Source organism: Odocoileus virginianus, chromosome 34 (genome assembly GCF_023699985.2).
Source record: "Odocoileus virginianus isolate 20LAN1187 ecotype Illinois chromosome 34, Ovbor_1.2, whole genome shotgun sequence".
Taxonomy (NCBI): domain Eukaryota; kingdom Metazoa; phylum Chordata; class Mammalia; order Artiodactyla; family Cervidae; genus Odocoileus; species Odocoileus virginianus.
In genome coordinates, this window is record NC_069707.1 from 23,143,276 (window position 1) to 23,157,278 (window position 14,003).

Here is a 14,003-nt window from a genome sequence, read left to right on the forward strand (position 1 = left end):
TTATTGGTTTTCCACGTACCCCGAGAGATACTGCCCTCTCTCTCCTTTTCCCTCTTTCTTTTTGTTGGCTCTGGTCCACCAGGCCCCAGTCTATAAAGAAGACCACAATTAGGATGGGTTCTATTATGCCTACTAAATGCTCTATTGCTTTTTTGCTCAAGTGACATTGCTCAGTCTTGTCTGACTCTTTGCGACCCCAAGGACTATAGCCTGCCAGGCTCCTCTGTCCATGGGATTTTCCAAGCAAGAAAACTGGAGTGGGTTGCCATTTCCTTCTCCAGGGGATCTTCCTGACTCAGGGATCAAACCTGGGTCTCTGCACTGCAGACAGACTCTTCATCATCTGAGCCAGCAGGGAAGACTACTGCTTTTTTAGTTGTAGAATTTTCAAAATGTAGTAATGTCTCATCTTCTGTGGATGAGAGGGTAGCTAAAAAATAGCTGCAAATATTTTGCTACTCCTTCCATTGAGAGGTGGAATCGATTTCTTTCCCTTGAATTTGGAATGGTCTCAGTTACTTAACTCTACCATACAATGCAGCAAAACAAACTCTCCAAAACTTTTGAGGCAGAGTGATAAGCAGCTTTGTAGCTTCTGTCCAGGACTTTTGAGGTACTCACTCTCTGAATCTAGTTACCACAGTCTTAGAAACTGGAGGAAGTTGTGAGGAGATGTTTGTGGGAAAAGGAACTCAGGTTCCCAGATGACAGATCTCAACTAGTTCACAGTCCACAGTCAGCCTCAACTTGCTACCGAGTGAGTAAACCTCCAGCCCTCATTGTTACTGTATGAAGCGGAGGTGAGTTGTTCCTGCCATTTCCTGCTTGAATTGAAGATAGATGAACAAAATAAATGATAGTTGTTTTTCTAAGTCACAAAGTGCTGAGTTGGTTTCTGTTTTTGTTTGTTTTGCAGCAATGGGTAATTGGAACAGAGAGAATGTCTTCTTATGCCCCACAGCACAGGACTGCTAAATACTTCATCAATATGGCAGGTACCTGAATGTTTTTAGGGTTTATTTCCTATTCTCTTGTTCACACGTGACTTATCATCATGACAGAATACCTAACAGTTTCTGCTTACATCTCTAAATAATATGATGTCATCAGTTAGATAGCATCACCAACTCAATGGACATGAATTTGAGCAAACTCCGGAACACAATGAAGGACAGGGATGCCTGGAGTGCTGCAGTCCATGGAGGCACAGAGAGTCGAATATGACTGGGAGATTGAACAACCACAACTTCAGCATAATGGACCAGTGTGATGTTATAAAGAATGTCACATGGCCCGGTGAGGAAAACACAGTACCTTCTGTGAGAGGAAAGAGAATATTAACTAAAACATGTAGGACTTTGCTAATATTTTCTGGCAGAAAGCAGATTTGGGGGATATGGAAATAGGGAAAACAAGATATAAAAGTGGATGCAAGAAAGTTTTGTACTATAAAGCTGCTCTCTCACACCTCGTAATTTAATATCCTGTCATTGATACTTGGAGCTGGTCTTAATACAGTTGTTGGGATCATTTCTTGAAGCTTGGGTAAAACAATGGACCATGACAGTGATGTCGAGATGCTGAGATATAAAATCATACATAATAAAATGAACTATTTATAAATAAGCTAAAATAAGACAAAAACAAATAAATCATTATTAATGGACAGTTTTTGAAACTCATGGGATTCAGTATGTGGACATTTAATTTCCTCCTTTTTTTTTTGAAATTATTCTCTATTTTCTTTTAGTAGTGATCTTTTTATCTGTAATATGAGAATAAGTTCTTATTCCACTGCAGTTTTCAAAAGAGATGATCCCTTTGATTTTGCAGGCTATTTCCCTCAGTATCAGTTTCATTCCACAAAGCAGTGAAGAAAATGTGTCAATATTCTGTAGGCTTTAAATGTGTTCATGAGAAAGCAATGGGTATTTCAGTGTGATCATAATTTTGTCTCATTTCCTATCATAGCTGCAATTGGATTTAAAAACACTAAACTATTCTGAATCAAAATTATTTAGTCAATGATAACTGGATTCTCATTTTCTTGTATCACTCCTACATATTGAAAATATGCATTAAGTTGAAAGAAACAGAAGTGGAAATTAGAAGAGGAAAAGAAATGGAGAAACAAAACACATAGAAAATATCCTGAAATTAAGTCTTCATCTAGTTAAGCATTGAAAGTGTTCACTCATTCATTCATTCATATAACTATACTTTCTTCAGTAAATTCTCATTAGGTGCACCAGACACTGCGGATTGGTACATAAACAATATCTAAATGTTCCCTGCTTTCATAAAGCTACCGTCTAAGTGCAAAGAGAGCAACAGCCTTCTAAACAGCCTTCTTATATCTGTTCTTGCCTTCCAATAGCTCCTTAGTCTTCTCACAACATCATAAATGAGTGCTCCATTGAAGACACAAGTCAGTCCTCTATTCAGAATCTTCCAATGGATTTCTATCTCACAGAAAAATTCTTCTTGATTACTTGTTGCAGACTAACAAATCAACCCAAAATTTACTGGCTTAAAATAGTAGTCAATTATCTCTTATGTTTGGGATTAACTGGGGTCAGAAGGGTAGTTCTTGAGGTCTTTCATCTGGCTGAAGTCAAAAGCAGAAGGATTAGATTCATATAAGGCTTCTTGAAACTGGACACCCAGGGCAACTTCTTCAGTCACAGGCATTAGCTATGAATGGCTGGAGCAGCTATAAGCTGGCCAGGGTCTCTCTGAATATGCAGCTTCCCCGTTGGTTAGCTTTGGCTTCCTTAAAATATGGAAGTCCCAAGGTCAATTTGCTATCTTGGTTAACTTTCAGAATACTGAGCATTCCAAGAGACACAAATAGAAGCAAGACTTTTTAGGATTGTGTAATGAATGCCATGCTGTTGGTTACACAGGGCCAGGACACAGGCTACTGAGCAGCACTCTGCGGGGCTCTGAGGCCCCAAAGCCTTTTTGAGTTGGTCATTTCTTGATGACAGGAAATAGGTTTCATTCAGCCTCCATGACCTTCTGTGAGTTTCAATGAAAGGGAACGTGAAGTTGCTCAGTCGTGTCCGGCTCTTTGCGACCCCATGGACTGTAGTTCACCAGACTCCTCAGTCCATGGAATTTTCCAGGCAAGAGTACTGGAGTGGGTTGCCATTTCCTTCTCCAGGGAATCTTCCCAACCCAGGAATCGAACCCGGGTCTCCCACACTGCAGGCAGACGCTTTACCTCTGAGCCCCAGGGAAGCCCTGAGTTCCAATAAGTGGGTTCAAACCATTGCTAATTGGCCAAGGGAGGGGAAGCTTGAGACAAAGGAGGAACACTAAAAGGAAACAATAGTGCAGGGCAAAGACCTGATCTCCCCTCAAGGAATATATATAATAGTATCTTTGACCTGTTTTGCAGATACTGAAATTCCCACCAGGTGGGAGAAGTTATGGTATGCTGCTGGCAGGCATGTAGACCACAGATTGGTTGAAAAGGTTGATGATGCTCACTCCCACTTTTCTCACTCCCAACCAATCAGAAGAATGTCCACAAGCTGGTCAAGCCATCTTTGAATCATGTCTATAAATTTAACTATCCCTTCCAGGTGGGGACACACAGTTTTGAAGGCATTAGCCCATTGTGGCCCCTTTGGCCTGGCAGCGCAATTAAGTTATCCTTTCTGAAAGTGTTACTCAGTCGTGTCCGACTCTTTGAGAGCTCTTAAACCATAGCCCACCAGGCTCTCCTGTCCATAGACTTCTCCAGGCAAAAATATTGGAGTGGGTAGCCATTCCCTTCTCCAGGGGATCTTCCTGATCCAGAGACTGAAGACAGTTCTCCCGCATTGCTTGGCAGATTCTTTACCATCTGAGCCACCAGGGAAGCCCCACTTCAGCCAAAACTCTGTCTTTGAAATTTAACTCAGTGTCAGGGTACAGAAGGCTTCCTAGGTGGCGCGACTGGTAAAGAACTCACCTACCAATGCAGGAGACGTGGGTTTGATTCCTGGGTCGGGATTCAGGTTCAGGTTAGAGGGGGGCTTTACAAGTGAAATTCCTGGGAATCCTGGTTCCCTTTGGAGACTAACTCTCACAAGCTCAAAGCCCTTAAAATAACCTTTTAGAGTCCTTGTAATATCTGATCTCACTGCCTTATTACTTCAATGTATAATTCTTCATCACTTGCTCATTTTATTCAGCTTTCTTAGCCTACTCAGTGTTCATTGAAAATGCTACCTCAACAATCATCTCAAGAAACTTTAGACTCTTTCTGGAACACTCTTTCCTATTGTTCACATGACTTTTTCCCTCACTTTTACATTTATGCTGAAAAGTCACCTTCTTGGTGAGATGTGTTCTGACCACCCTACTTTAAATAGCTACCAATACTGTCAAATTATGTTCCTCCTATAGCGTTTCTATTTTCATCTTTTGCTTCTTTTCCATGTAACACCTGTCATACTATATATTTTTAAATATACATTTTTTAAGAAGAGCAACATACAGAAGAGCCATAGACCATGAATGTTCAGTCAAATGTATGTCCTGAAGTGAACAAACCAATGAAACATGCACCCAAAACAAATAAAAGAATATTGCTGCAACCTAAGAATTTCTTCATTTACCCACTTCTAATCACTGCTATCCCATCCAGTGGTAACCACTATCTTGATTTATAATAGTACAGATTTGTTTTGTCTACTTTTGAACTCTCTGTTTGGGATAAGACAGAGTTTATTCTTTACATTTATAAAATGTAGCATGTCAACTTTATCATATAAAAAAAAAGATAATGATATTAGCAAATTTTCTTATTAGAAGTTTGCCTGAGAAATTGTAGGGTGAAATAAAGCAACTGTTAGGATATGTACACTGAAAGTAGGTTTTTAAAAATGTGCTTTATGTGAAATACTGTATATGTTTATTTATATATTTTATGTGATAAATACAAAAGGAAAGGTGAGGTAGAAAGCAAGAGATAAAAACAAGAGAAGAGAGCAGGGACGATCACTAGCATGTGTTTTCTGAAGAGGCTGAAGGGGGTGAAATCCAGAGCACAGATGAAGTGCTTGCTTTTAGATCAGATTTATACTTGTGACAGTTAAAAGGCAGGAGCAACTCTCTGCGGATGCAATGAGGTCTAGAGGTGGAATAATGAAGAATCCCATCTGATGGTTCCAGTTTTCTATAAAAAGGAGAAGGCCTGAGCCTATGCTAAGTGTCAAGCGGTGAATTGTTCAGAGGCGAGAGACGGGATTAACCAGGGAGATGCTCTGGGCTCTATGACTGCTCCATTCAGGGGCTTGGTGAGTGTGCACCAAGTGTGGTCCCTGTTTGATGCCTTGTTCTGTGATTTATCCTTGTGGTGTATGGATAAATAGAGACAAGAGAGACAGAGGGCTCATTCAGCATGGTTGTTCATTGCTTTTGCTTGCTTATTTTTATATGCCTATATTTTGTTTTAAGGTAGTTTAGGAATGAGAGGAACAAATTAGGAGACTGGAGTAGTGGGCAACTATATCTGCTGGACTGGAAATTCCTGAGATTTTCTTAAAAGTACAGGGGCATTAAAAATATCTAGGAAAAAATTTCAGATTATGTTTCAAAGAACATAGAAAAGATTCGTTGATTGCATTCTAAAATAGGTGTTCTCTGTCAGCATCTTATTCTTTCCCTTCATAGTATGTAGCATTAATTACCATGTTTATTTGTCTCTGTGTTTATTCGTTTAATGTATGTGTCTTCTAGTATGATAAACTTGTAACTGTAGGTATCTGTTTAGTTGAGCTCCACTGAGGCGCAATAATATTTGTTGTGTTGAATGTATGGAGTCCATGTAAAAATTTTCCTCGAATATTAGCATGAGGGTCTGTTCATGTATAGCATCTCTTCTTGCCTCCTAAAAGTTTCCAATCACTGATTTCAAATCAGTGATAAACGAAGACGGTAGGTTTTGAAGCTTAAGTGATGTCATGCCTTAGAGTCTTCTTTCTCATTTGTAGAGAGTATGCATCAAGAAGAAAAGATTGCCATCCAAAATAATAAAAGTGGAAGCCATTTCTCCATTTCAAGAAAGTGAGGGAACTTAACTCAGGGGAAACTGTTTATGCAAGGTTAGGCGCTGTCTGCTGCTGCTGCTGCTAAATTACTTCAGTCGTGGCCGACTCTGTGCGACCCCATCCCTGGGATTCTCCAGGCAAGAACACTGGAGTGGGTCGCCATTTCCTTTCCCAATGCATAAAAGTGAAAAGTGGACGTGAAGTCGCTCAGTCGCGTCCAACTCTTCGCTACCCCATGGACTGCTAGGCGCTATCTAGTTTTAGTGAAATAAATTGAGAAAAGCAGGAATTTAATTGTCCTGTATAATAAAGAATTGAGAAATGGTGAGCAATATAATAGTCCCCAACAGTTATTTTGTGGGAGAATCATAAAGGAAATTCGATAAGAAATTTTGACTGGAAGAAATGTAGCCCTGAAATGGTAGTGTCAGGCAGGAGGCAGGGGGATCGTGGAGCCTATAGCCAGTTATGAATTTTCAGTGACAGTGATGAATAGTAACTTATGTGAGAGAGGTAGGAACTGATACCTGATATTCAATTTTGAATCATTGCTGTTGGTTTTTGTAATTTCTCTTTCATACTCAGAGAACCTAGATACTGTTACTAACAGCGTGTGTGTGTTTTGCTGCCTTAGGAAATTCAGGTGAAAAAAGCCAGGATTTTCTGTGTAAAGTGATGTTGTGAGAAGATGGTAGCCACAGGATTGGTGGAGAAGCAGCCAGAGGTTCTGCACAAAATTCTAATCAAGAGATTTTCACACTAACAAAATATTAAAATCCAAATACATATTGGGGAGATGACAGATCTTACAGTTAGGAGGGATAGGACAGGCTTATATTATTTTCCTTGACTATTTAAAGATGAGCTTTCTCAGAATACTTTCAATTAGAAGATGCTCATAACCAATTACCACTGTAGAATTTATTGCCAGGAACAAAGAAGATAATACCACTACAGCTGTTAGTATATGCAACACCTTCGTGCAAAATAGAATAAGAAGCACACTCTTTGGTGGATGAATTAGAAAAAGATGTCAATTTGGTATGGCTACATCTGCTTTAGAGGGTACAGTCCCCATCAGGGTGTGCAGATCCCTTCACCTCTGTGGCCAGGAACCTTTGTGCTATGCACAAACAGCACCCATTTAGCATAGTAGCCCTTGGGTAATGTAGTAGGTATACAGCAGAATGGTAGTGATGCAAATTATTCTGGATTCCACTAGGCCAGGTATCATTTGTTTCTGGAAATTAGAGCTGATATGCTGAGGATAAAGACTTTTCAATTTTCCCTACAATGTATCTTAATTTAAGTATGTGTGTTTGTATATGTGTGTATACTCATTCATGCATTTAGTCCTCTGCTTACAAAGTTGGTTGCTTGTATTTCTCTGAAGTTGTTGATGTTCACAGGAAATTTGACTCATCTCTACTAATTCTTTTAAATACAAAGGTATTCTACATTAGTCATTTTAATGGACTTTGTTTTAGAGAGGATCTCAGGGGGTATTTTATTTTATGTTATTCCAGGATAGCTTCTCCTATCTCACTGCAATCTCAGCTGCAAAGATAGCTAAGGCTCCTGAAGCTGGACTGACCTGAGGGCAGAATTCGCGCCTCTAATGTTTCATTATGCTCCAGCCTCCTGCAGATCTCTGTGTGCTACCCCATTGATTCCAGATAATGGATCTTCAGATGGAGTTTTGACTCTTATGCTTCTGTGACCTTGGCATACACCAGGCAGAGCCCAGATATGCACTTCTTTTCTACTGAGCCTATACTCTAAATTCTTGTGTTGCTACTGCTTTAGATACAATGTGGCTACATAACTCCTCTGCAGAATTAATGAAGTTTTAATTGTACTATGGGCTTCCCTGGTGGCTCAGAGGGTAAAGAATCCACCTGTAGTTCAGGAGAACTGGCTTCAATCTCTGGGTTGGGAGGATCCCCAGGAGAAGGGAATAGTTACCCACTCTAGTATTCTTGCCTGGAGAATCCCATGGACAGAGGAGCCTGGTGGGCTACAGTCCATTGGGTCACTCAGACATGACTGAGTGACTAACACTTTTATTTTTGCAATTATACTATTACGTGATTTGACATATATTTTCCAATTCCTTCTCCTAGAGTTATCCCCAATTCTTTTAATTCCTTGAAAAACTGGAATTTTTCAGAGTGAGAAATCGAAACAGCTTTTTCCAGGCATTCGGTATGTTCAACCTTCATGTGCAGGACACAAATTTTGGAAGCAAGTTTAATAATTAATGGGAAATATGCTTCTGGCTATGTATTAAAGTATATCTAAATGCATCTGAAGTCTCATCCTGCAAGGTAGTTGGAAAGACAGTTGTTGAACTTGAATAGTAAATATTGAAAATAGTGGCATTTTATAACATTACAAACAAAACATGATGACAACATTATACAGTTTAAACAAGATAAACAAATTCTTTGTATACAGTAATGGGGTTGATCGTTGTTTATCCAGTATTGGTTTCCTCTTCCTTTTACATAACAGAATGTTAACTTAGTTTATGTATGCATGTCACTCCTACAAGGTCTATACCTCAGGGAAATGTGATCCTAACCTCAATTCCAAGGAGAGGTCAGACTGGACAAAAAGAAATCCCATCTCTCTTCTTCAATGATCAGATCAAAAGTAGGTTTGTGACCCTGTGTTGTCCTGTAAAATATGAGGTTAGGTTTTCTGATATCTTTCAGGGAAAATTTTTTTTGTCTTAAGTCTCTGCAAACCAGTTCTCTTCCTCCTGCAAAATATGAGCAAGGGAATTTTACATACTAGCAGTTATTCTATAATCTGATTTTTACTGGGTCAAACAACCTTGAAATCTGACTTGTCTCTGAACTTGCTTTTATATGAGCTTATGTATTTCCTTACTGTTAAGCCTGTCCAGTTCAGTAGGACAAACATTGAATTCAGTAATGCATGAATAGCAAAACAAACAAATAAACTGAGAAAGATTATGAAAAACAAATAAAGTGTGGTAGAGAATTTAGTTTAGGGGTCAAAGAAGTCCTATTTGAAGGGATCTTGTTTAAACTGAGACCCAAAGTGTCATTTTCTAGGAAAAGATTCAGGAAAAGGATATTCCTTGCTAAGATCCCATGGTAGGAAATTTATTGGCACTTCTGAAGAACTCAGAGAAACTTAGCGTGACTCAATCAAGGGTAATGAGCAAGTAGGGAATTAGGAAACCATATAAAATGAGGCTAGGGCTATCAGCAGCAGTCAGATACTACAGAACATTTAAATTCTTGGAGGAACTGTGAATCCAATCATCAAATATCATAAGATTTTGTAAGCTAAATGGTGTGTTTCTTTTCTCTTTTTCCTTGACTGCACTGGGTTTTCTTTGCTTTGGGGAGGGCTTTCTCTAACTGCGGTATGTGGGGGCTCCTCTTCATTGTGGTGCCCATGCTTCTCATGGAGGTGGCTTTTCTGGCTGTGGCTCCTGGGCTGTAGGCATGAGGGTTGTAGTGGCTGTGGCTCATAGGCTTAGTTGCTCTGCCTGCATTCCATGGAATCTCCCCAGCCCAGGGATTGAACCCATGTCCCCTGCATTGGCAGGCAGATTCTTATCTGGTGTACCATCTGGGAAGTTCATGCCTTTCTTTTTTACATTGTCCCTGGCCTCATGTTAATAACCACTCTATAAGGAGTATCTTGTAGGCACGTACTTGAGCAAGGAAGGTAAATGTTCCCCCACTCTCCAAGGTTCCTACTGTTCTCTTTTTCTACTGGTGAAAACTCAGTGACCACATGTTAAATTTTCTTTTTTTTAATGCCAACTTAGGTAGTCCAATTTTTTTAATATGAGTGCAAAATTTGCAGTCCAATTTTTAGTTAACCTAAATCAGAGTTTACATTCAAATCCTGTTTGGGTAAATACGACAATGAGTTTTGTTATCTATGGTCAGGTATAAGCTTGACTATATCTTTTTTATCAACAATGTATTAGAGGTGTATTCCTGGAGGAAGGAATGGCAACCCACTCAGGTATTCTTGCCTGGAGGACTACAGTCTTTGGGAGTCACAAAAGAGTCGGACATCACTGATAGGACTGAGCACTCTAGAGGAATATGCTTTTGAGGAACCCCCAGAAGAACATGTAACTCAGAATAGTAAGCCTGCCTGATGAACCTGCTTTATCACTGTCTTCTTCTTGTCCTTGCATTTAGTCTGCCATGAGGACACCAGACTCTCCAAAAATAATGACTGGAAAGCAGAGGGAAGTAGGAATTACTAAGATTGGACCTAGAGAACTTGGATAGGTAAATGACTCTTCCCTGAGTGAAATGACCAGTAGAAGTCTAAAATAAGTGGCCATTGAAGAATAGAATATTAGTCCATTAATAGCAGATGAAATTTGTAGCATCTTGGTCTGTTGACAGGCTCCCCTTGTGGCTTAGCTGGTAAAGAATCTTTCTGCAATGTGGGAGACCTATGTTCAATCCCTGGGTTGGGAAGATTCCCCTGAAGAAGGTAAAGGCTACCCACTCCAGTATTCTAGCCTAGAGAATTCCATGGACTGTATAGTTCAAGGGATCACAAAGAGTCAGACCCGGCTGAGCAACTTTCACTTTCACGTCACTGGTCTATTGACAGTGGCTGATATAAAAAGTCTGTATTTGATGGGTAAGATAGAGTAGCCAGAATTCTCAGAGAGGTAACACTTAAAAATTAAGTAGGCAAGAACTTTATGATTTAGGGAAAACCACACAGATAGTGGGGAACAGAGTTTTCTTCCAAAGAGAAGGTGATGTCAGTTTAGAAAGATTGACAAATAGATTGCAAATCAGTCAAGGCTCCAAATCCAGTGTGGAAAATTGAAAGGTAGTGAGAAGCTGAGATTGAAGAGGAAAAGTTAAAATTTTACACAACCTCCTGTTTGTTCTGCCTCAGTAACAGCTTGTTCCTTGCAAAGTCTGGATCATGTAGGTCACGTAGTCTTGGAAAGTGGGAACTTACAATACTAGGAACTGGAGCTTATCTCACTCACCCTTGTCCTGCTCTTTGCAATCATCCAGCCCCTGAAATCCTGCTTAATCATGCCTGTCCCTGTAAAGGTCAGGGATCCTCCTCCCTGTCTGGACCACTGTTCCTGCCCATGAAACCCCTTAGTTTAAATTAACCCATTAACAAACTAGTGTTGCTCACTGTAGCCTGTCTATAAAAACTCTGTAAACCCTTTGTTCAGGGCTCAGAGCTTGGCGTGTTAACTCCAAAGTAATAAATCTGAGTTCTCCAATTCTCTGAGTGTGGTGCTTGGTTTCTGGATCACTGGTTTTTGCAACAAGATATCCACTAAAAATAAAGGGAATAGAAACAAATTGTAATTTCTTACTGACTTCTTCATTGATCAACAAATTAAACATAATCTTTGATACACATTGAAAAAATGTAGCAATCAAAACAATTACAGCAACAAAAAGCTGTCACCATCATCATTACTGTTACTAAAGCTATTAGCATTCCCACTTTTAATGCTATGCACATTGCAATAATTATCTCTCTCACAATAGAACTTCGTGGTGGTGAGTGTTCAGTTATCCAATACTCACAGGAAGGAAAAAAAATCCAAAGCAGATTCTTTGAGGAACATCCTTTATTACCTTAGTGAGATAAAATATACATTCTTTAGCCATGTAAGATGTATATTTTGTACTTGCAGGACAAAAAAAAAAAATCAGAATCAAAATTTTGAGAACTTACCCATTTCTCTGTTTCATAAATAATAACTTCTAGAAGTTGTCCTACAAATCTCAGATCCTGAATTAACCTGAAGGAACACTGACAGCATGTGTGTGTGCCCAGTTATGTCTGACTCTTTGTGAACCCATGGACTGCATCCCTGCAGGCTCCTCTGTCCATGGAATTTTCCAGACAAGAATACTCGAGAGGGTTGCCATTTCCTACTCCAGGGGATCTTCCCAAACAGGGATCGAATCCATCTCTTGTGTATCATGCATTGGCAGGCAGATTCTTTACCACTGTGCCACCTGGGAAGCCTTTGGTATGAGATAAATGCTCTGGGTCCTTGAATTCAGAGCATTTGATAGTGGTGTCATATAGGTTGACAAAATTCATTTATTTCCAACTGACCAACGGTCACTAGGCACAAAGAAATTAGGGGACTTCTCTGTTATAATGAGGGGTAACAGTGACTATATATTTATAGAATATTAGAATACAAATCAGAAAATTCTAATTTTTTTTCCAACGGTAATAAAAATTTCTAGGACCTGTGTATTAGGTGTTAAAAAAATGGATTCCCCAAATTTAAAATTCCTTTAAGGTAATATCTTAGTTCCTGCATAAAGAGTGTATGAGGGAAAAAAAATTATTCACAAAAAATTGGGTCAGGCAACCTGAATCCAGTGAACTGAATATATTGCTGGCACCTGAATCCATGACCAAGCTGCTTCTCATTTATGGTTTCTATTACCCGTGGCCTCTCCTCCTGCTCCGGCAAAGTGTGTGGCTTTGAAATTACAATTTCAAATGAAGCTAATAATAACGTGTTTTGCTGAAGCTGTTTCTAGCAAAGTGTAAAATTCCACATTGATCGACCCTGTTTGAGTCAGTGAAAGCCAAAAACAATCAATATGACATAAAAGATACCTACATTTCTCTTTTGAATTTGAATATTGCTGGGTGAAGAGAGTCAAAATAATTTCCCCATGTTTTCTGGTTGGGCAAGTATATTTTAAGACTTTTTTGCTTGAATTACAAAGTAACAGTAGCAACAGTGCATACCTTAATTCTGTTTTGAATAGCAGGCTTAGTGCCCCTTTGGAAGCAATGGAATGCTCTAATTGGTTGGAGAGGTTTCAGAAATATATTCAGTAACTGACTTGTGGACAGCTGTAAATAATTCATTACAAAGCATCCAATTATTTTTGAATTATCCCAGTACCTTAAACATGGATGAGTGGGCCTATTGTAGATGTTGAGGAATAAATATTTGTCAAAAGAATTTAAGCTACACCTAAAATTAAGATTCTGTATTTAGTTATTTACATTTATTCCTTTATATATTGGTGATGCCCAAAGGCCAAAGAGCCACAAGTGGACTAGTCAGGGCATGAAGATACTAGTAAATTTTATAATATAAAAATAAAATCCTGTTTAATTTACACTATTCTTGAAAATTATGTAGTCTCACATGAGAAGAGATGATTTGTTTTCTGTGAAAAGTAGACTCATTCAAATAATAGAGCTAATATTATGGAAGCTCCTTTACCTCATATTCAGTTTAATCCTTTTAATCACTAGAGTGGGCACTCCTTAATGTAGTAATGGAGTTTTACATTTATACAGCACATGGCTCTGAGCTCCCCTGGTGGCTCAGCGGTAAAGAATCTGCCTGCCAATGCAGAAGACATGGCTGCAACCCCTGGGTCAGGAAGATCCCCTGGAAAATGAAATGGCAACCCACTCTAGTATTCTTGCCTGGGAAATCCTACGGACAGAGGAGCCTAGTGGTCTACCATCTGTGGGGACACAAAGAGTCAGACAGGACTTAGTGACTAAACAACAATAGCACATGACTTTATGCATATACCTTTATTTAATATCACCGTGAAGAAATGGCATAGAAAGACCTTTTACCATTTTTGACTTGAAAAATGTTACCATTTCCCTATCATCACTTTTTTCCCATTTATAATCCAGAGATACAAGCCCATATACAACCTGTGGCCCTTTTCTTGTGTATTTATCCTCTGGAATGTAGTCTTTCCATCGCCATTTAATATGTGACCAGAAGATACACATGTAACTGTTTAATTAAAAAGAGCCTCATTGAGTTGATAATTCTTTCCTTTTGATATGATTAATTGTAATGTAATCATCTTTTGTAATATCTGTTTAGATGATGTTACTCAACTTTTTACAAACTATGTCTCACATTCTGCAAGTTTACTTATTAATAAATTTTAT